Source organism: Miscanthus floridulus, chromosome 18, assembly GCF_019320115.1.
Source record: "Miscanthus floridulus cultivar M001 chromosome 18, ASM1932011v1, whole genome shotgun sequence".
Lineage (NCBI taxonomy): Eukaryota > Viridiplantae > Streptophyta > Magnoliopsida > Poales > Poaceae > Miscanthus > Miscanthus floridulus.
This window is the reverse complement of record NC_089597.1, coordinates 91,167,584-91,188,139: the sequence shown is the minus strand read 5'-3', so window position 1 is coordinate 91,188,139 and position 20,556 is coordinate 91,167,584. Positions and strand designations below refer to the sequence as shown.

Sequence of the window (20,556 nt, the reverse complement as noted above, 5' to 3'; positions counted from 1 at the left end):
AGATTAAGGTTAGTACTACAGTGCTCGTCTTTGATGTTGGAGATTGTTCTTCTTCATAATCTTGGCGCTTTTGTAGGGGATAACTCGGACTCCCGAACAACGGCACCAACTGATTAAGAGGATGGAGCCCCTCATCGAAGAGAATGAAAAACTCAAGGAGGCGATGAAGCTTATGGAGAAGAATATCCAGAGGGCCCAGCGCAAGCGAGACCTTGCTGAGTCCAACACGCGGGACCTGGAATACCAGAAGGGCGTCCTATCCGAGCAGCTATGGGGCAAGTCCAAGCAGTTGGCCACTGTCTTCGAGCAGCTGACGAGTGCTTCTGAGCAATTGGAGTGGAAGTTCGAGCAGCTCAGAAGCATCTCCGAGCAGAAAGTAGGTATGGTGTATCAGCGAATGCGCTTTGCATTATTGAACAGCCATATTGTGGCTGACAACTGTTGTGCTTGTAGAGCAAGATGTGGAGCTCAGCCAGCTACACCAAGCCATCGAGCAACTCCGAGGGGAGAAGGCGAAGGAGTCAGGGCGAGCGGAGAAGCTGGCCGAGGAGCTAAAAGGTGAGTACTTCGTGGTTGGAGTTACTGCTGGAGTAATTTCTTGGCTTGATGGATCCTTGTGATGCCTGCAGACTATCATTGGAGGGTTAAGGCACAATTCGATGTGCTAGAGCAGGAGGCCAGGACCCAAAGGGACAAGTTCGACGCCATAGTTGCCGAAGTCAAACCGGTGCTTGACTGCGTCGACCTAGAGGTGGCTCCTTAGCCCGACGGTAGGCCGCCGCGTCTAGACACCATCATCAAAAGGTGCAAGGTAGCGTGGGAGAACTTCAAGAGCTTCAGCCGTGATGCCATCATCACCGCCGTTACACACGCCCTGGCGGTGGTCCGGTCCCATTACCCTACCATTGACCTTCAAGCGATAGGGGTCAGATTCACTAGAAGAATGGGCGTGACGGAGCACCAACAGCTGGAAGATGAGGTGGAAGACACAGTGAAGAAGCTAGCCAGCGACATCGACCTGTTCGGCGAGATGGACGACGATGGCGAAGCTCGATGATCTGGTTGGAGGAAAGTCTATAATAACTGGAGAGAGTAGTTAAAACGTGCAAAGGCGCAGACAGACATTTGTATGTAGAAATGTTGTAAAGTGACATGTGCATGGTTATGCAATTTGCCAGTTTTCGTTGAAGAATCGTTGTAGTGTTAAACCTAACGCGATTATACGTAGTATAAGTAGCGTCCGAGCAGTTAGTTTGTTATTGAACTCTTTGGCCTTGGCTAGCCCATAGTCCATAATGTCGAGCGCGGAGCTCGTGCACGTGTAGGAGGAACAGGCGTGACCAACGAACCGTAGCCGACCAGCCATAACGCAGAGCGCGGAGCCCGTAGCACGTGTAGGGAGAGATCGGAGAGTGGGTCTTCTCCATAGAGAACAGATCAGAACGTGTGCTGCTCGGCGGTTGGCGAATTAACTTGGAGATATACGTAATATAAGTGGCATCCGAGCAGTTAGTTCTTTACTGGACTCTTGGCCTTGGCTAGCCCATAGTCCATAATGTCGAGCGCGGAGCCCGTGCATGTGTAGGAGGAACAGGCGTGATCAAGAAACCACAACCGACCACCTATAACGCAGAGCGCGGAGCCCATAGCACGTGTAGGAAGAGATCGGAGACTGGGTCTTCTCCATAGAGCACAAAACAAAAAGTATGCTGCTCGGCGATCGGAGAAACCTTTCGGAGATGTGGAAAAACGCGGCGGAGTGTTTATGGCAATCACATATATGGAGAAACATGGCGGAGCATTTATGGCGATCTCATATTTGACAGAGATGCATTGGTCTTCGCAGAAGTCCCAAAAATGATGGTCAACAAATGTAGTTTCGAGGTCGGTGATAATGCTGTTTGGGACACCGAATCTGTGGATTATATCTTCAAAGAGCTCGACTGCTTTCTTTGCAGTGGCTGAAACAAGCGGTTTGTATTCGATCCACTTAGAAAACTTGTCAATGGCAACGTACACGTACCGGAAACCACCTAGCGCTGGCTTGAAGGTCCCGATCATATCCAGTCCCCAGCATGCGAAGGGCCAAGAAACTGGGATGGTCTGCAGCTCTTGTGCCGGCACGTGTATTTGCTTGACGAAAAATTGGCAGCATTCACAATGTCGGACGAGGTCTTCAGCGTCGGCGATGACCGTGGGCCAATAAAAACCAGCTTAAAAATCAGATGGCAAGAGTTATGCAAACCTCACTAAACACTAAGCCTAAGCCTATAGCAAGCGAAAAATGCAACGTCTAACTAACCTGAGCATTTCACAAAGCACTAACACAAATCACCTAAATATTCCTTAAGAACTTTAGTGGTTAGAGATCAACCTCAACTCAATAGAAGTTTTCCTCAGCTCCTACACCATTTTAATGGCCAGCCAAAGGGCTATATATAGCCTCCCCCTTCAAATATAGCCATTGATATGCGTGAGAAGCTCAAGAGCGGCACACTGACATCTCTAGACTTTTCTCATGAGAAGCTAGTCATAACTGAAAACAAATATGGTCATATCATGGCTGACATTGGTGTCGTAGAGTGGTATCATATCAACATATCACCATTGGGGGTTTTTTTGAGTGGAACATATCGCCATTGGTGGGTTCACAATTTCTTGGGAAGACTTGAGGTGCAAAAGGATGTTGGCGCAATGATGGGCCAGCCAGTGGCTACTTGAAGCGCTAGTGGGCGAGCAAAACAACATTGCAATAACAAAATTTTACAGAAATAGGCAACTAAAAATTCACAATAAAATGTACAGTATGATCTCAAATTTTAATTTGGAAGAAAGCTAAGGAATTCAATAATTTGTGGGAGGCCGGCTTGGAATCAAGGAATGGAGTTTATAGCAAAATAAAAATGAAGGCTACCTAGCTATTGTCTTGATTTGACATTACGAGTAATTGCACAGCTATGAGATAGGAATGGAGAAAAAGATATGAGACGACAATAGCTTTTTTCCAAGAAATAGATTAGCAATAGCCACATGGATCCATACAATAAAAAAATATCTGCAAAAGTGAGTTCAAGTAAGATGAATCCAAATGTTATAATAAAAACTAATTTTACGCAGGCTACCTTGCAAGTTACTAATTTTCTTTTTAAGAACCTTGCTAGCGTATGATGAGAAATCTCGTTTACCCATATGGAAATTTGGACCAAGTCCCTTTCTGTTGTTGCAACAATGAAAACGAAAAGAAACTGAGCAAGCCAAACTTCAAAAGAAGCGTGGCACATTAACATCAAGCCTTAGCCCTTAGCCAACAAACAAATGAGTAGTCCTCTTCAAAAGAAACAAAAGAAAAAGCAACTATGTTACTGACAAGCTACAAATACCACTTCAATTTACATGATTCCGTTTCCATCAACTACGTAAGTCTTAAATCCTTTTTTATCAGAAACTCTTAATGGAAGATACTAAAACTCCTCTTCCGCGATACACGGCGTGTATTCTACATTAGTGTATGTATTTATGTATCTATATATATAGTTCAGACCATATATACAGCCTCGTCAGGGTCTTCGTCCCCAATCAGTATGAGCCCCTCAATGAAGACAAGAAACATGCACCGGATCAGCTGGCAACCGGTGGTGACCACACCGGTTGGTGCATCGACGATGTCACAGGCATGGTGTTTCTTCAGGATGCCTATCACACTTGCTGTGTCCTCTTCTCTGATTAACCTAACAAATTTTTTTGCAATCTTAGTGAACAATGGTGCTTTAACCGTGAATGCAATGCAATTATCATTTTGGAGAAAAAATAAGTAGCATGACTTTCTTGTGTTTGCAATTTCAGTCTCACATCAATATTGTGACATACAGGTCTCGACTTTTCTCATCTATAAATTTCAACTTGAAATAAGTACAAATCATTGTGCAAAGTTCAGTGGGATAGTTGAGGAAACCAATTTTGGCTTTCTACCTATATATTGTCATCAGTGCAATAAACTGACAACCTCAGTTGAGTTTATGTGTTTGGCAGCTGTAAATTGTGATAGACCAACTCCAACTATAGTGGTTGATCAATTGGCACCAGTCAACCTCAAAACTGACAGAGAGGTATACTTCTACTAGTATAAACTTTAGAGATAGAGGAGGCACAGAGGAATGATTAGGCAGACAGAGATTACACAGTTTGCAGGGTATGTTTCCTTTTCAATTCATTCACCTAAATTTGTGTCAAGCCACTTAACCTCAATTGTAAGAGGTAAACTTCTACTAGTGCAAACTTGGGAAAAAATTCTACTAGTGCAAATGCCAAATGGGGGAAACTACTTGCAGAATATGGGAGGAACAAAGAGATATCGAAGGAACAGAGGGATATCAATTAGTAAGAAGGAACAGAGGGATATCAATTAGTAAGAGGGAGATAACACAGTTTGCAGGGTTTATGATCTTTTCAATTCTTCGCCTAAATTTGTGTGAAGGATGTTACCCTTCCTTAACACGCAAATCTCCGTTGCAAGACAACTCGTTGGTTGCCATCCAGTTCTTCAAATTTTGTGAGGCGCCCTTCTTGTCGCCATCAAAGCTGATGGTTTTGTATTTGATGATCGGAGTGATCACGTCGCCTTCGCCGGCACGCACGTAGAATCTCTTACCCGAGTTCCTGTCAGAGATGTAGAAGTTCGTCACCCATGCCTGCCAAAGGGATGCCAACAAACACAACAGCCATCCATCATGTGCCACATCACTTGCACTGCGAACCATATCCATCAGATGCCAGTAATAACGAGAGTTGACCTCGGAGTGTCTGAGTTGCCACCGGCCCCATCGACTGCGCTCGTACAGTTGAACGGACGTGCACACGCATCGGCGGCGTCGTGGAAATTGGCGCCCAGCGTGTGGCGACCGCAGGTAACTTGCTGCAGGAAGCAGGACACGGCGGTCAGGCAGTCATATTAGAACAGAGCATGCCAAACAGATTTAGAGTCTCTAGCCTTTGCTTTGGTGAAGGAACGAGTTGGCTAACGCATGCATTGCTTTGGTGAAGCAAGAGTGGTTTGGTAGCTTGGCTTCCTCAATCAAAGCCATTGACCATACATGAGCCTAATCATCAGTTTTGATTGACATTCTTTGACGCATAAACTAGTCGAAGCAACAATTTTGACTGACAAAAAGAAAAACAATTAGGAACTTATACAGGATCTTAGCCACGTCCAGAACTGCACAGAATGCAATTTTTTACTTCTCCTAGTTGGCATGCATGGACTGGGAGAATACCGCTGCAATTGTATCAGTTTTGATTGACATTCTTTGACGCATAAACTAGTCGAAGCAACAATTTTGACTGACAAAAATAAAAACAATTAGGAACTTATACAGGATCTTAGCCACGTTCAGAACTGCACAGAATGCAATTTTTTACTGCTCCTAGTTGGCATGCATGGACTGGGAGAATACCGATGCAATTGTTAGCGACAGCAGAGTCGTACTTCAGATAACGGAATTGTTTGGTAACAGTGAAGCAAGGATGGAAGGCGATAGCTGATTGGTTTTGATTCGGAGATTGATTGAAGCTGAAGCAGAGCTCACCCCGGTGATCTTGACGAGCTCGCCGACGGGCATGTCCCCGCCATGGTCGTCAAGCACCGTGTCGGGGAACTGGCGGAAGAACCTCTCTGCCTTAGCCGCCGTCCGCCACGCGTTCCACGCGAACACTGCCGCGACGGCGGCCACGGCGCCGCCCGCTGCGTCGAGGACCTCACACCGGCGCCATGACACGAGGCTGAACTCAGAAGGCCCCAGCGCCGACGGCGGCCGTGACCGCCACGGCCACCAGCACGTAGCACGCGAACGGGAGCCCTGGCCGAACCACTACCCACCCAGCCGTCCCAACTCTAGCTCAGGATCAACATTCACCCCGAAGTAGGCCAAAAGCCAGCTTCTGTTAGGCGCCTAGGGCCTGACAAGCGCAAAGGCAACACTCTACTCCCGAGGCGCTGTCAGCCACTCCCTCGGCAAGGTCATGCCTAGGGTGTACCGCGTCTGGAGTCTGGACAAATAACTCCCCCAAGCCCATGGAGCAGAGGGCACCATGCCCGCTCGTCAGCCCCTCCGGACAAGGGGAGGATCCTTGCGCATCGAGGAAGCTAAAAGAAGGCTCACTCAAAGAAGGCTCCGTGACCGCAGACAGCGCCTGTCGGTCAAGCACCAGGGTGTAGCAAAGACGTGTTAGGGAACGGTTCCAGTTTTGTCAGCCCCTTCCTACATGATACAGAAGGACCTGGGGACGCCAAGCGGAAGAGGAAGACCAGAGCCCAAGGTGAGAGACCCAGAGAAACCACCCGATTTTATACTCCCATGCCCTCTATAAGAGGGAATCCGACCAGAAGATAGCCGACCACAATCAGCCACTCGGTCCAGAACCCCAGCAAACCCTAGATCAGCTTAGCGCTACCCCCTACATCTCTCTTTCGAATCATCCATTGTAAGAACTCTCGATTGAGCATTCCTAACATGAAGAACACCATACTGCTAGACATATGGCTCAGAGGCCCGAACCAAGATAAATCGCCCGTGTCCCAGAGTGTTTTGAGTGCTTAAGCCACCGGAGGTATAGACATCGAGCCCCCACCGAGCAAACACGATGCTCGCCATGGTTATGAACCGATGACAAATGGGTAGCAAGCATGATATCAACATATCACTATTTGTGGGTTCACAATTTCTTGGGAAGACTTGAGGTGCAAAAGGATGTTGGCGCAATGATAGGCCAACCAGTGGTTACTTGAAGCACTAGTGGGTAGAGCAAAACAACATTGCAATAATGAAATTTTACATAAATAGGCAACTACAAATCCACAATAAAATGTACAATATGATCTCAAATTTTTAATCTATATACTCTTATAAAGCTAAACCCCACTAAATGATTTATCTCTTCATACAAGGTGTCCACATCATTTCCCACTAAGTGATCCTACTAGATGTTCTATCTCTTTATGCAAGGTGTCCATATCATTCTCCACTAAGTGTTCCACTAACTTGCAATCTCTTTATGCAAGCTATCCATATCATTCCTTATTAATTACAAAAATATCCACATCATCTCTATCGTGTGCAATACTTTTAATCTTTAATCTGTTAAAGTACAAGTTATCTTCATTCGCTATTTGTTTCATGACTTGTTCTTCTATAATGTAATCAAATTCGTATATATACAGTCTATAGAATACCATATGATAATGCTATATATATAACAAATTTATTTTTAAGAAAATCCCATGACAACGCGTGGAGTATTCTTCTAGTTTAGAAGAAAGCTTAGGAAATTCAATAATTTGTGGGAGACGAGTTTTATTAAGAAATGGAGCTTACCAAAAGAAAAAATGAAGGCTACCTATTGTCTTGATTCAACATTATGGAATTGCACTAACTATGAGATAGGAATGGAGAAAAAATATGAGAGAGACGACAATAGCTTTTTCCAAGAAATAGATTAACAATAGCCACATGGAGAGGGCCAATACAATAAAAATTTAGAAAAGTTAGTTTCAAGTAAGATAAGTCCAAATGTTATAATTAAAACGGGCTTAAGCGTTTCTACCCTTGTTTTTAAGCGAAATGGTGATTTTACCCTCGTTTTTTTAACTTTTGTCACACCCAATTTTAAGAATAAAATGGGATGCATAATCTTATGTGCGTCTAGAGATCAGTCACACACATAAGCCGACAAATTATAGAAAGTACCATCACTAGTGTTTATTACATCACGAATATTATCACATAGTCTTCACATAGTTATAGAGGAAATATAAAGATAACTCTCTCGCAGAAGCTCCATAGCACAGGGACGTCAATTGGTTGACCACAAGACTAGTAATCCTCAGAAAAGTCGTCATTACCATAGCAATCCATTACCCATCCGGGATTTTTGTCTAAATAATGAAAATAAACAAGCATAAGTACATGTTATACTCAACAAGTGTAATATAAGGTTCATAAGGCTCAAAAGGCTTGACACAGGTTTAACAGCATTTAGCTATTAGTTGTCACAATTTTAGCATATGAATAGCATCAAGATATCATAATCCCATAGTAAACACATGATCAGTGTAAACATGATTAATGAATAGCATAAACAAATAATTAATAGTGATCATCTATTCCATAAGGGTTCTAAGGCCGCTCGTGACTATGAGCATGACTGTTATAACAGTTTTACACTCTGCAGAGGTTGTACACTTTCACTGTGAGTAGTGTTTTCCACTTGCCTGGGGTTTGCAAGTCCCCAAAACACTACCAAGGTGAGCAGGCAAGGTACACTATGAAGCCTTTCAAAGGTTTGTCTAACAAGTCAGGGCCCCTAGGTTTCTGTGCCCTGCAAATGTAGGGCTCCCCTTCCAGATGGCACATTCCGCACAGGCTACACACACAAGGACAGAGGCCGCACTACACCCAACCCAAAACACACCCCATTTGCGTCTTTTGGTATCCTCTAACAAGCTAGAAAAGGTCCTTGTACTGAGTTAAAGCCAGAGCCATGTGGCCCTCATAGTTGTACTGTAACTTCCGGATGATCACTTATAGATAAGTCCTTAGGGACAACAATCTAGAGCACCATAAAAACTATGCTCTAGCCCTCTTGTTCCTTGTTGCTAAAAAACATCTTTTAGTGTTTATTGAATATACCATTAGACAAGTTACAAGATCATGGTCCTAATTAAGCGCTAGCATCATACTACACAATGCATAAACCCATAGGTGACGAGGTACAAGATATAAAAGCTAGGATATCCTTAATGGTAGCCAAGGTATACACATGCAGGATGATTAAAATATGATTAATGTGAATAGGACAACAAGGATGATCCCATGCTATACTTGCCTTGATCAAAGTGTTCCTGCTGATCCTGCTCGTCAAAGTAGTACTCTTGATCACCCACGAATTGCTCACCGTCTATCGATCAACACAGCAACATACAAGCATCCAGAAGCAATCATGCATAGCAAACAAAGTCTATCGATTAGAACTATACACCAATAGCATAGAATCAAGATGAAAAGTTTATAAAACAAATCTACGTCTCGCTATGAACACACAGATGCGAATATCACAAAAATCAGAGCTATAACGAAGAAGTTATGAATTAAACAAGATTTTTTGTTAATGAAATAATAGATTAAAACTAATCTTGATTTTCAAAAGTTTAAAACATATGTAACAGTGGTATGAACAAGTAGATTACGCAATTACGAATCTAACGCAACCTAAACGGATCAAAACAAAGTTAAAACGAAGTTTTTATAAGCAAAACAAAATCAGTGGCAATACTGTAAATAAAGAAAACATATTTTGAATCTAACAGAGGAATTCTACGCTTTCTAAAAAAGAAAACATATTACGGGAATACGCCATGGACTACGGGTTCTAAAGAGGGTGGGTATCTTTTGTAAAAACGGCAGCGAAGGGGTATGATGAGATTTGAGCCGTTGGATCTAATCTGGACGGCTCCGATTAGATCAGGGAGGAGAAGAACCTGGCTGGGCCAGAGAAGAAGGCCAGTGCAGCGGCTACCATGGCCGGCGGCGAGTGGACCTCACCGGCGTTCGTTGACTCAGTGATACAAACCACCGTTTGACTCAGGACCGGTACGTAACGAAAGAGGAGGGAACGGTGAACTCACCAAGGTAAATCACGGCGACGGGATGCGGACAGAAAAGCAAGGAGCTCAAGAAGGTGGGCAGCGGTGATCTACAAAGTCTAGTGATGATAAACGAGCAACTGAGGGCAAGAAAAAAAAAGAGAGATGGGGTCCAGCGACTTCGTAAACCCGACGTGAAGCTCGGAGTAGGGCTTACGGTGGCGGCGAAACGATGAAACGAGCTCGACGACGATGGCGCTTAGGGTTAGAAAAAGGTGGCGGGCGCAATGCTGCTATTTATGAGGGCCTCGACATGCGGGTCACGCCAAACATCGCATAAATCGGGGCGGCAGCGGTGTCCAATTCGGGGCAGAGTCTGAGTTGGGGACTATCGGAGGTAGGAGAGGGTGCTGACGTGCGGGCCCAGCGCATCAATGACTCAAGCTATCAGCGCTAAGAGTGAGGGGGAGAGTGCCCATGTGGGCTTTGCTAGGCCAGCCTAGGAGCGGGGCGAGGGAGTGAAGCTGGACCTGCTACTAGGCTGTGGGAAGGGTGAGACCGAGTGGGCTGTGGTTGAAGGAGCAAGCCAGCTAGGCCAAAAGAGAGGGAAAGGGGTGGGCTCATGGCTGGGTGGCTAGGCCGCTCGGGTGAAAAGCTAAAAGAGAAAGGAGGGAGAGGAAAATTCCTTTTCTTTTTCTTAAACATATTTTCAAAACCAAATTCAAATCAAATTTAAATTCTTTTGGCAATTTTGATCAAACCCAAACTTGACATAAATAAATATGCAGCCGCATGTATGCACAATCATGTAGCTAGACCTTATAGATGATTTTTATTTAACAAAATTTATCATTTACTCTATGTTTGTATGCACACATAAATGCATAAATAAATCAAATTAACCTATTTCAAAATGATGCAAATTTTAGGTTGTTACAATTCTATCCCCCTTAAAATGAATCTCGTCCTCGAGATTTAGATGGTGCTTACTCAAATAACTATGGGTATGCTTTTCTCAGCTCCTCTTCTCTTTTCGAAGTCGCCTCATCCTCTATATACCGATTTCACAACACCTTGCACATCTTTATAATTCAGCTCCTTGTAACCCTTTCTACCGTCTCCAAGATCTTTATCGGGTGCTCCTCATAAGTAAGATCCTCCTTAATAGTAAGCTCTTCTAACAGTATCTACTCTTCTGGTACCCGCAAATACTTCTTCAACTGAGACACATGGAACACATCATGTACACCTAACAAGCTCTCAGGTAGTTCCAACTGATAGGCCACTTCTCCACATCTCTCTAGAATCTTGAAAGGTTTGATATACCTTGGTGTTAACTTTCCTTTCATATTGAACCTTCTCACACTTCTCATTGGTGACACTTTTAAGTAAACATAACCTCCTACTTCAAAAACCAATTCTCTTCTTCGAGTGTCAGCATAACTCTTCTATCGAGACTGTACCACTCTCAAGTTATCTCTAATCATCCATACTTGCTTCTTTGTGTCTCTTAGAACATCCGGTCTGAATACTTGAGTTTCTCCCATTTGATTCCAAAATAACGGGGCTCTACACTTTCATCCATATAAAGCCTCGAAAGGTGCCATCTTGAGACTCTTCTAAAAACTATTGTTATATGAAAACTCAGCATATGGCAAGCTCTTGTCCCAACTTGTACCGTACTGCAATGCACAAGCTCTCAACATATCCTCCAGTATCTGATTAGTTCTCTTAGTTTGTCTATCCGTCTGAGGGTGACATGTTGTACTAAAATTCAACTTTGTTCCCAACGAAGTATGTACTTGCTGCCAAAAGTGAGACGTGAATTGAGTACCTCTGTCAGACACGATCTTCTTGGGAACTCCATGCAGGCACACTATCTTCTCCATATATAATTCGGCCAACTTCGGTCCATTATAGGTAGTCTTGACCGGTATGAAGTGAGCAACTTTAGTTAACCGATCTACTATCACCCATATTGAATCATAACCTCTCTGAGTGCATGGTAACCCAACAATAAAATCCATACCAACTTCTTCCCACTTCCACTCAGGTATCTTCATTGGTTGTAGCAATCCTGCAAATTTTGATGTTCTGCTTTACTCTTTGACATGTATCACATATAGCAACATATTCAGCAACATCCCTCTTAAGTCCATTCCACCAATATTTCTCTTTCATATCTAGGTACATCTTGGTACTCCTGGGGTGTATAGAGTAAGCAGACTCAGGTGCCTCATGAAGAATTGCTTCTCGTATAGCCTTGTTCTCAGGCACACATAGTCTTTTCCCAAACCATAGAGTTCCATTATCATCAATACGGAAGCCTGGTGCCTTGCCAATCACTATGTTCTCTGCTATCTCCTTTAACATCTTATCCTACAACTGACCCTTGTGTATTTCTTGCTCTAATGTAGGTTCTATCGCCAACTCCATTGCGTTAGTGACAAAACCCAAGTTTAGTTGCTCAAATTCAGCACACAACTCACTTGACATAGGTGCCACTTGCACCTCATTGGCATAACTCTTCCGGCTAAAAGCATCGGCAACAACATTTGCCTTTCTAGGATGATAGTGCACTTCTAAATCATAATCCTTAATCAACTCCAACCATCAACATTGTCTCAAGTCCAGATCTAACTGAGTGAAAATGTACTTCAAACTCTTGTGATCAGTATAGATATCACTCTTATGCCCTACAAGATAGTGCCTCCATATCTTCAAAGCATGAACCATTGCTGCTAACTCTAAATCATGAATAGGATAGTTTAGCTCATGCTTTCTCAACTGTCAGGATGCATAGGCCACTACTCTCCCTTCTTGCATAAGAACACATCTAAGACCTTGGCGAGATGCATCACAATAGATAGAGAAGTTCCTGCTCAAATTGGCAAAACCAATACTGGGGTTGTAGTCAATCTCTTTTTCAACTCCTCAAAATTAGCCTGGCACTTCTCAAACCACACAAATTTAGCATTCTTCTCCAACAGAGCTATCATAGGCATGGCAAGCTTAGAAAACCCTTCTATGAACCTTTTGTAATATCTAGCCAATCCCAAGAAGCTATGAATCTCACCCACATCAGTTGGTGGTTTCTAGTTCAATACATCCCTCACCTTGCCTAAGTCAACTGATATTCCACCAAAACTCACACTTGCTTCGCTTAGCAAACAACTTGTGTTCCTTGAACTTCTATAAGACCAACCTTAGATGTTCAGCATGCTCTTCTTTTGTCTAGGAGAATACCAGTATATCATCAATGAATACCACCATGAACTTATCTAGAAACTCCATGAACACCTTATTCATCAAGTACATAAATTATGCAGGTGCATTGGTCAAACCAAAGGACATAATGATGTACTCATACAAGCCAAACCGTGTAGTAAAAGTTGTCTTGGGTATGTCAGTTGCATGAATCTTCAATTGATGATAGCCAGAACGAAGATCAATCTTAGAGAACACACAAGCACCTCTCAACTGATCAAATAAATCATTAATCCTAGGCAGTGGGTACTTGTTCTTGATATTGACTTCATTGAGTGATCGATAATCAACACACATCCTCTGGGTACCATCCTTTTTGTCAACAAATATAACCGGTGCTCCCCAAGGTGAAGAACTAGGATGAATGAAACCTTTCTCCTACAACTCCTTTATTTGTTTCTTAAGTTCCTCTAGTTCATTAACCCCATTCTATATGGATGCTTAGCTATAGGTGCAGTTCTAGGTAATAATTCAATAATAAACTCAATGTCATGGTTAGGTGGCATACCTGGCAAGTCATCAGGGAACACATTTAGAAACTCATCCACCACACGGTCCTCCTTGTTGGTGCTATCATCAAGCTGGTTCACTATGGCTGTCGGTTGTACTTGCACCACCACAACATTGATTCTATCCCCTTTAGGTGTGGTCACAACAACTACTTTCTCCTGACACTGAATCACTGCCCGATGTTCCTTCATTCAATCCATATCTAGAATCACATCAATGCCAGATGTTCTCCACACAATGGGGCTCACTTTAAATTCTACCCCCCTTAAGGATAAACTAACTGGGAGACAACGATACGAAGATTACATACTTCCTCCTAGTGAGTTGACTAGTATAGAATCCTTCATGACACATAAGGGTATGCTATGCATTCCAACAAATGCTTATGATATGAAAGAATACAAAGCTCTAGAATCAAAAAGAACGGTGGCAGGAGTAGAGTTGACGTTGAATGTACCGAACATGACTTCTGGTGCCTCCAACGCTGTTTTGGCAAACACATGGTTCACCTTCCCATAATGCGGTGGCTTCTGGTTGCTATTCTACCTCTGGGCGGTTTGCTGGTTCAGCTTCTCAGGACAGTTATAAGACATGTGACCCTCTTTACCATAGTGGAAACATTTGTTGGGAGTGCTAGGGGCACTGGTCTTCATTGGAGTGTTATTGGGTATTCCCTGGCATGTTGTCTGCTAGCTGCCCTGCTGCTGATTCTGCTGGCGCTGCTGGAACTGATTACGCGGAGGGTACTGACCATGGTTCCTCTAATTTGGTGGTCTCTGGTACCTTTGCTGAAAGCCTTGCTGAGGGTCGGTGCGTGGACGAGTGTTGCTTCCAGAGGTCTATCCCTGAAACCTCCTCTTCTTGGCTTCCATCTCCTTGCACTTATTGTCAATTACAATAGCGCAATTCACGAGCGTTTGGAAGTTGGGGTATGTATTGGACATAAGCTAGAGTTGGAGCCCATCATACAGACCCTTAAGAAAGTGATGCTACTTATTAGCATCATCAGCCACCTCATTCGGAGCATAACGTGATAACTGAGCAAATTTGTCATGATACTCAGCTACAGACATAGATCCCTGCTTCAAAGCTCTGAATCACTCCTGCTTTAGCTCTATCAATCCTTCAAGTATATGGTAGGATCTGAACTTCTCTCTAAATTCCTGCTAGGTGATAGCAGGAGCATTATTGGAACGCCCATACTCAAAAGCCTTCTACCAGTCCTGAGCTTCTCCCTGAAGTTGTCCCAACACATACAACACCTTCTGCTTGTCGTCGCACTGTGCTATATTCAATTACTTTTCCACCACGCGAAGCCAGTCATCTACTTCTAGTGGATCACTGGCATGAGAAAACATTGAGGGATGGCCCTTCAAGAATTCACCACGCTTGTCACGCGGTGCCCCACTAATTGGATGATTCTGCTGATTCTGCACTAGAGCTTGCATAAGTTGTGTTTGTAGCGCCAAAAGCTACTCAATAGTAGGTGATGGTGGTGGTGGTGGATTTGGGGGAACACCTCCACGACCCCTGCCTCTTCCTCTTCCAGCCATCTGTCATCCAACACAAACATGAAAACTTTGAGATTTCCAAGCTAAAGGCACTTATAGAGATAAAGAATGCAATCTAAAAACTTTCTAGGCGAGTTACAGCATCAGTAGTTTGGTAAAACAGTCATATCTCGAGTTTTGGATATCCAAAAGAGGCATTCTTTATATGGTTGGAAAGCTTAAGAAATTATATACAACTTTTATTTAGATCATATGTCTAGATTCTGTCATTATGTTAATAAAAAATAGGACACAACCAAAACTATTCCAGATTCTAGACTGTCTAGAAACTTCAACTTGAAACAACTATATCTCTTGAACTAGATCAGATAAAAAGGTGATTCTAGTAGAATTTGAAAGATACTTAAGTCTAGTTATTCCCATAAAAATTTCATAACTTTTGGTCAAGCAGATTTAAATAAGCATCGAGATAAAGGCAGACTATTCCAAAAAATAGAACTGAGAGAACAGAATAAACTAACCCAACTATTAATTCCATAAACTTAATATTCTTAACTATGGAACTTGCGGACATGCCTACAAGGTCCCAAGACTCAATACAAAAATCCAACTCACACATAAACATAATAATAAATCAACTAGACACACCAAAGTTCACACCACACTACTAGACTCAACTTGACTCAACTCGACCCGTACTACTAGCGTTTTATTACATAAAGGGACTCCAACACCTATTGACGAGGTTTATGGGGAAGCTTCTCGTAAATCCTTGACAAGTTAAGGCACACCCTGTGGTCATCTATCACTTGTTAGCACCACTTGAGAGACTTCCCTTATGCCTTCAACTAACCCTCCAACCGCCGATTCTTCCCCACTAAATCATAGGCAAAATATACCATCGCTTGAGTGGTTGGATCCATGCCTTCAGGGTCCATCATTGTCCATTCCAATTTAGGGTGTTGGCAAGGGAGGAAATGATATTGATCCCCATTCATATCATCAAAGCGGCGGCTACGGAGACCCAAGCATGCTTCAAAAGCTGCGTCTTCTATGCTATCCTCCATGGTGGCACGACGACCCCAATGGGAATAGTTCGTGTCTAGCTGGTATGCACCCTTCTCTTCATCCATAATGTAGGTGCATGCCCTAGACTTCCAATAAGTGTCCTCTAGGGGGTGCGTATACTCGTTGTAGACATACTCCATAGATATGTTTCAATCAGCGTAGTAGGCAAGGAGGATCCCCATCAGTCGGTGGTGTGAAGCGGAGGAGTCACATCATGACTTGTCATAGGTCTTCACAGTCCACCCCAAGGCAAGAGGCGGCACATTTTCCCCAGCTAGATCATCTTGTGGTGGTGACGGGGGTTGGCCATCTCCTTGAGCGGCGTCCTCCTCCTCCTCCTCATCTTCCACTACAATGACCTCCATAGGTTTTTCATCAACTTCTGGTTCTTCCTGGAGTAGCTTCGACGTAGGTGTAGGTGCAGGCGGGGCGTTCCCCTGCTCCTGGGGTTCCTCTTCATGTGGTTCCATAGGTTCATACAAGGAACAAGGTGGGTAGTAGCCTCCAGTGCTGATACGAGCGGTATTGTTGGCATAAGGCATCTACAGAGTGAGATTTAGTTAGATTAGAGGCAATAATTTTCATAATAGAGTGAGGCATAATTTTCATAATAGAGTGAGGCGAAAGAAGCATAAAATTTAGCAAATAACAAGAGTGAGGTAGTAAGCATGAAACAAGTGAAGCAAGAGATGCTAAAACAACCATTACTAACTAGGCTTGCGTCCTACAGTCAACACGGCTCTGATACCAATTTATCATACCCAATTTTAAGGATAAAATGGGATGCATAATCTTATAGCGCCCAGAGATCAGTCACACACATAAGCCAACAAATTATAGAAAGTACCATCACAAGTGTTTATTACATCATGAATATTATCACATAGTCTTCACATAGTTATAGCGGAAATATATAGATAACTCTCTCGCATAAGCTCCATAACATAGGGACGTCAACTGGTTGACCACAAGACTAGTAATCCTCAGGAAAGTCATCATTGCCATAACAATCTGTTACCCATCCGGGATTTTTGTCCAAATAATGAAAATAAACAAGCATAAGTACATGTCGTACTCAACAAGTGTAACATGGGGTTCATGAGACTCAAAAGGCTTGACATAGGTTTAACATCATTTAGCTTTTAGTTGTCACAATTTTAGCATATGAATAGCATCAAGTTGTCATAATCACATAGTAAACACATGATTAATGAATAGCATAAACAATTAATTAATAGTGATAATCAATTTCATAAGGTTCTAAGGCCGCTCGTGACTGTGAGCACGGCTGTTATAACAGTTTTATACTCTACAGAGGTTGTACACTTTCACTATGAGTCGTGTTTCCCACTTGCCTGGGGTTTGCAAGTCCCCAAAATACTACCAAGGTGAGCAGGCAGGGTACACTATGAAGCCTTTCAAAGGTTTGTCTAACAAGTTAGGGCCGCTAGGTTTCTGTGCCCTACAAATGTAGGGCTCCCCTTCCCGATGGCACAGTCTGCGCAGGCTATACACACAAGGATAGAGGCCGTACTACACCCAACCCAAAACACACCCCATTTACGTCTTTCGGTAACCTCTAACAAGCTAGAAAAGGTCCTTGTACTGAGTTAAAGCCAGAGCCATGTGGCTCTTATAGTTGTACTATAAGTCCTAGATGATCACTTACAGATAAGTCCTTGGAGTGAAATTTAGAGCACCATAAAAACTATGCTCTAGCCCCCTTGTTCCTTATTGCAAAAAAGCATCTTTTAGTGTTTATTGCATATACAATTAGACAAGTTACAAGATTATGGTCTTAATTGAGCGCTAGCATCATACTACCCAATGCATAAACCCATAGGTGACAAGGTACAAGATATAAAAGCTAGGATATCCTTAATGGTAGCCAAGGTGTACACATGCAGGATGATTAAAATGTGATTAATGTGAATAGGACAACAAGGATGATCCCATGCTATACTTGCCTTGATCAAAGTGTTCCTGTTGATCTTGCTCGTCAAAGTAGTACTCATGATCACCCACGAATTGCTCACCGTCTATACTCGATCAACACAGCAACATACAAGCATCCAGAAGCAATCATGCATAGCAAACAAAGGCTATCGATTAGAATGGTACACCAACAACATAGAATCAAGATGAAAAGTTTGTAAAATGAATCTACGTCTCGCTATGAACACATAGACGCGAAGATCACAAAAATCAGAGCTATAACGAAGAAGTTATGAATTACACAAGATTTCTGTTAATGAAATAATAGATTAAAACTAATCTTAATTTTCAAAAGTTGAAAACATATGTAACAGTGGTATGAACATGTAGCTTACGCAATTACAAATCTAACACAACTTGAACAGATCAAAACGGAGTTAAAATGAAGTTTTTATAAGCAAAACAAAATCAGTGGCAATATTGTAAATAAAGAAAACGTATTTTGAATCTAACAAAGGAATTCTACGCTTTCTAAAAGAGAAAATGTATTACGGGAATACGCCATGGACTGCGGGTTCTATTTGCAAAAGAGGGAGGGTATCTTTTGTAAAAACGACAACAAAGGGGTATGATGAGATTTGAACCGTTGGATCTAATCTGGACGGCTCAGATTAGATTGGGGAGGAGAAGAACCCGGCTGGCCAAAGAAGAAGGCCAGCGCAGCGGCTGCCATGGCCGGTGGCGAGTGGACCTCGCCTGCGTTCGTTGACTCAGCGATACATACCACCGTTTGACTCAGGACCGGTACGTAATGAAAGAGGAGGGAACGGTGAACTCACCAAGGTAAATCACGACGACGGGAAGCGAACGGAAACAGCAGGGAGCTCAAGAAGGCAGGCGGCGGCGATCTGAAAAGTCCTATGACGATAAGCGAGCAACCGAGGGCAAGAAAAAGAGAGAGAAGGGGTCCGACGACTTCGCAAACCCGACGTGAAGCTCGGAGGAGGGCTTATGGTGGCGGCGAAACGATGAAACGAGCTCGGCGATGACAGTGCTTAGGGTTGCAGCGCTACGAGCTCAGGACGAGATAGCGACTTGCTCTAATGTTAGGAAAAGGCAGCGGGCATAGGGCTGCTATTTATGAGGGCCTCAGCGTGCGGGTCACGCCAAACACGGCGTAAATCGGGGGCGGCAGCGGTGTCCAATTTGGAGCAGAGTCTGAGTTGGTGACGATCAGAGGTAGGAGAGGGTGCTGACGTGTGGGCCCGGCGTGTCAGTGACTCAAGGTGTGGGGATGGGCTGTCAGCGCTAAGAGAGAGGGGGAGAGCGCCCACGGGGGCTTTGCTGGGCCGGCCTAGGAGCGGGGCGAGGGAGTGAAGTTGGACCTGCTACTGGGCTGCGGGGAGGGTGAGGCCGAGCGGGCTGTGGTTGAAGGAGAAGGCCAGCTGGGCCAAAAGAGAGGGAAAGGGGTGGGCTTGCGGCTGGGTGGCTGGGCCGCTCGGGCCAAAAGCCAAAAGAGAAAGGAGGGAGAGGAAAAATTCTTTTTTTTTCTTAAACACATTCTCAAAACCAAATTCAAATCAAATTTAAATTCTTTTGGCAATTTTGATCAAACCCAAACTTCACATAAATAAATATGCAGCAACATGTATGCACAATCGTGTAGCTAGACCTTATAGTTGATTTTAATTTAACAAAATTTATCATTTACTCTATGTTTGTATGCACACATAAATGCATAAATAAATCAAATTAATCTATTTCAAAATTATGTAAATTTTAGGGTGTTACAACTTTGTGATGTGATTTTACCCCTGATTTTTCAATACGAAGGGAGACTCTACCCCTGGTATGTGAAGTCCCTCTAACGGTGTTAACTTTTGGACAAAAGGACAACTTTGCCCATGCGTTTTTACTCCAGTTTTATTATGATATTTGTGTTTTTACCACTGTTTTAGATCAGCAAGTTGATATTTTGTATACAGATTTTTTAGGAAAAACTCGGCAGCATTTCAACTGACAATCCATATAAATAGATTTTAATATCACACAACAAATTAACTTCACACATACAACAAACCAGATCCATATAACATGTCATTATAGTACCATATTAGATGCCAATATAGAGGTCCAAATAACATGTCAAATACTAACATATAGGTCTAAATGTTATGTCAAACAAAAATAGAAACTAGTATTGAGTTTCCTAGACAACTAGTAGTCAGCTACGTATCAAGCATTGAAACCCAACAAAGTAGCAAGCCTCAAGTTGCTCCTGTTCCCCTTCGTGAAGCACTTGCACTTTAGATGAAAAAGGAGCATAATTATGTTAGTAAAGTTATTAAAATATATAGTAAAGAGAAGCAAAGGTGCCATGTCTTTGTCTCATTGTTGGGCTCTCCTCACCCTTTTCCCCTTTTCCTTCGTGTACCACTTGCACTTAACAAGAATAGAGTAAAAGCAAGTTAATATAGGTGGCAACGCTGAAATTTGCTAGAAAAATAGTAACAAACAGCAGCCATGAATCACATACATTGTCTCATTGTTTTGACCATGATTTTGAACCACTGTCTGGCAAACTGAAAAACGACCGCACTCTAACAACAAGTTTTAATTCTATGTGATTTA

The 20,556-nt window shown here is 43.0% G+C and overlaps 1 pseudogene; it reads right to left on the bottom strand.

Annotated features, from left to right (window-relative positions):
• Nucleotides 1-3,535: 3,535 nt before the first annotated feature.
• Nucleotides 3,536-6,086, bottom strand: LOC136524172 (uncharacterized membrane protein At1g16860-like; annotated as a pseudogene).
• Between the last annotated feature and the right edge of the window lie 14,470 nt (nucleotides 6,087-20,556).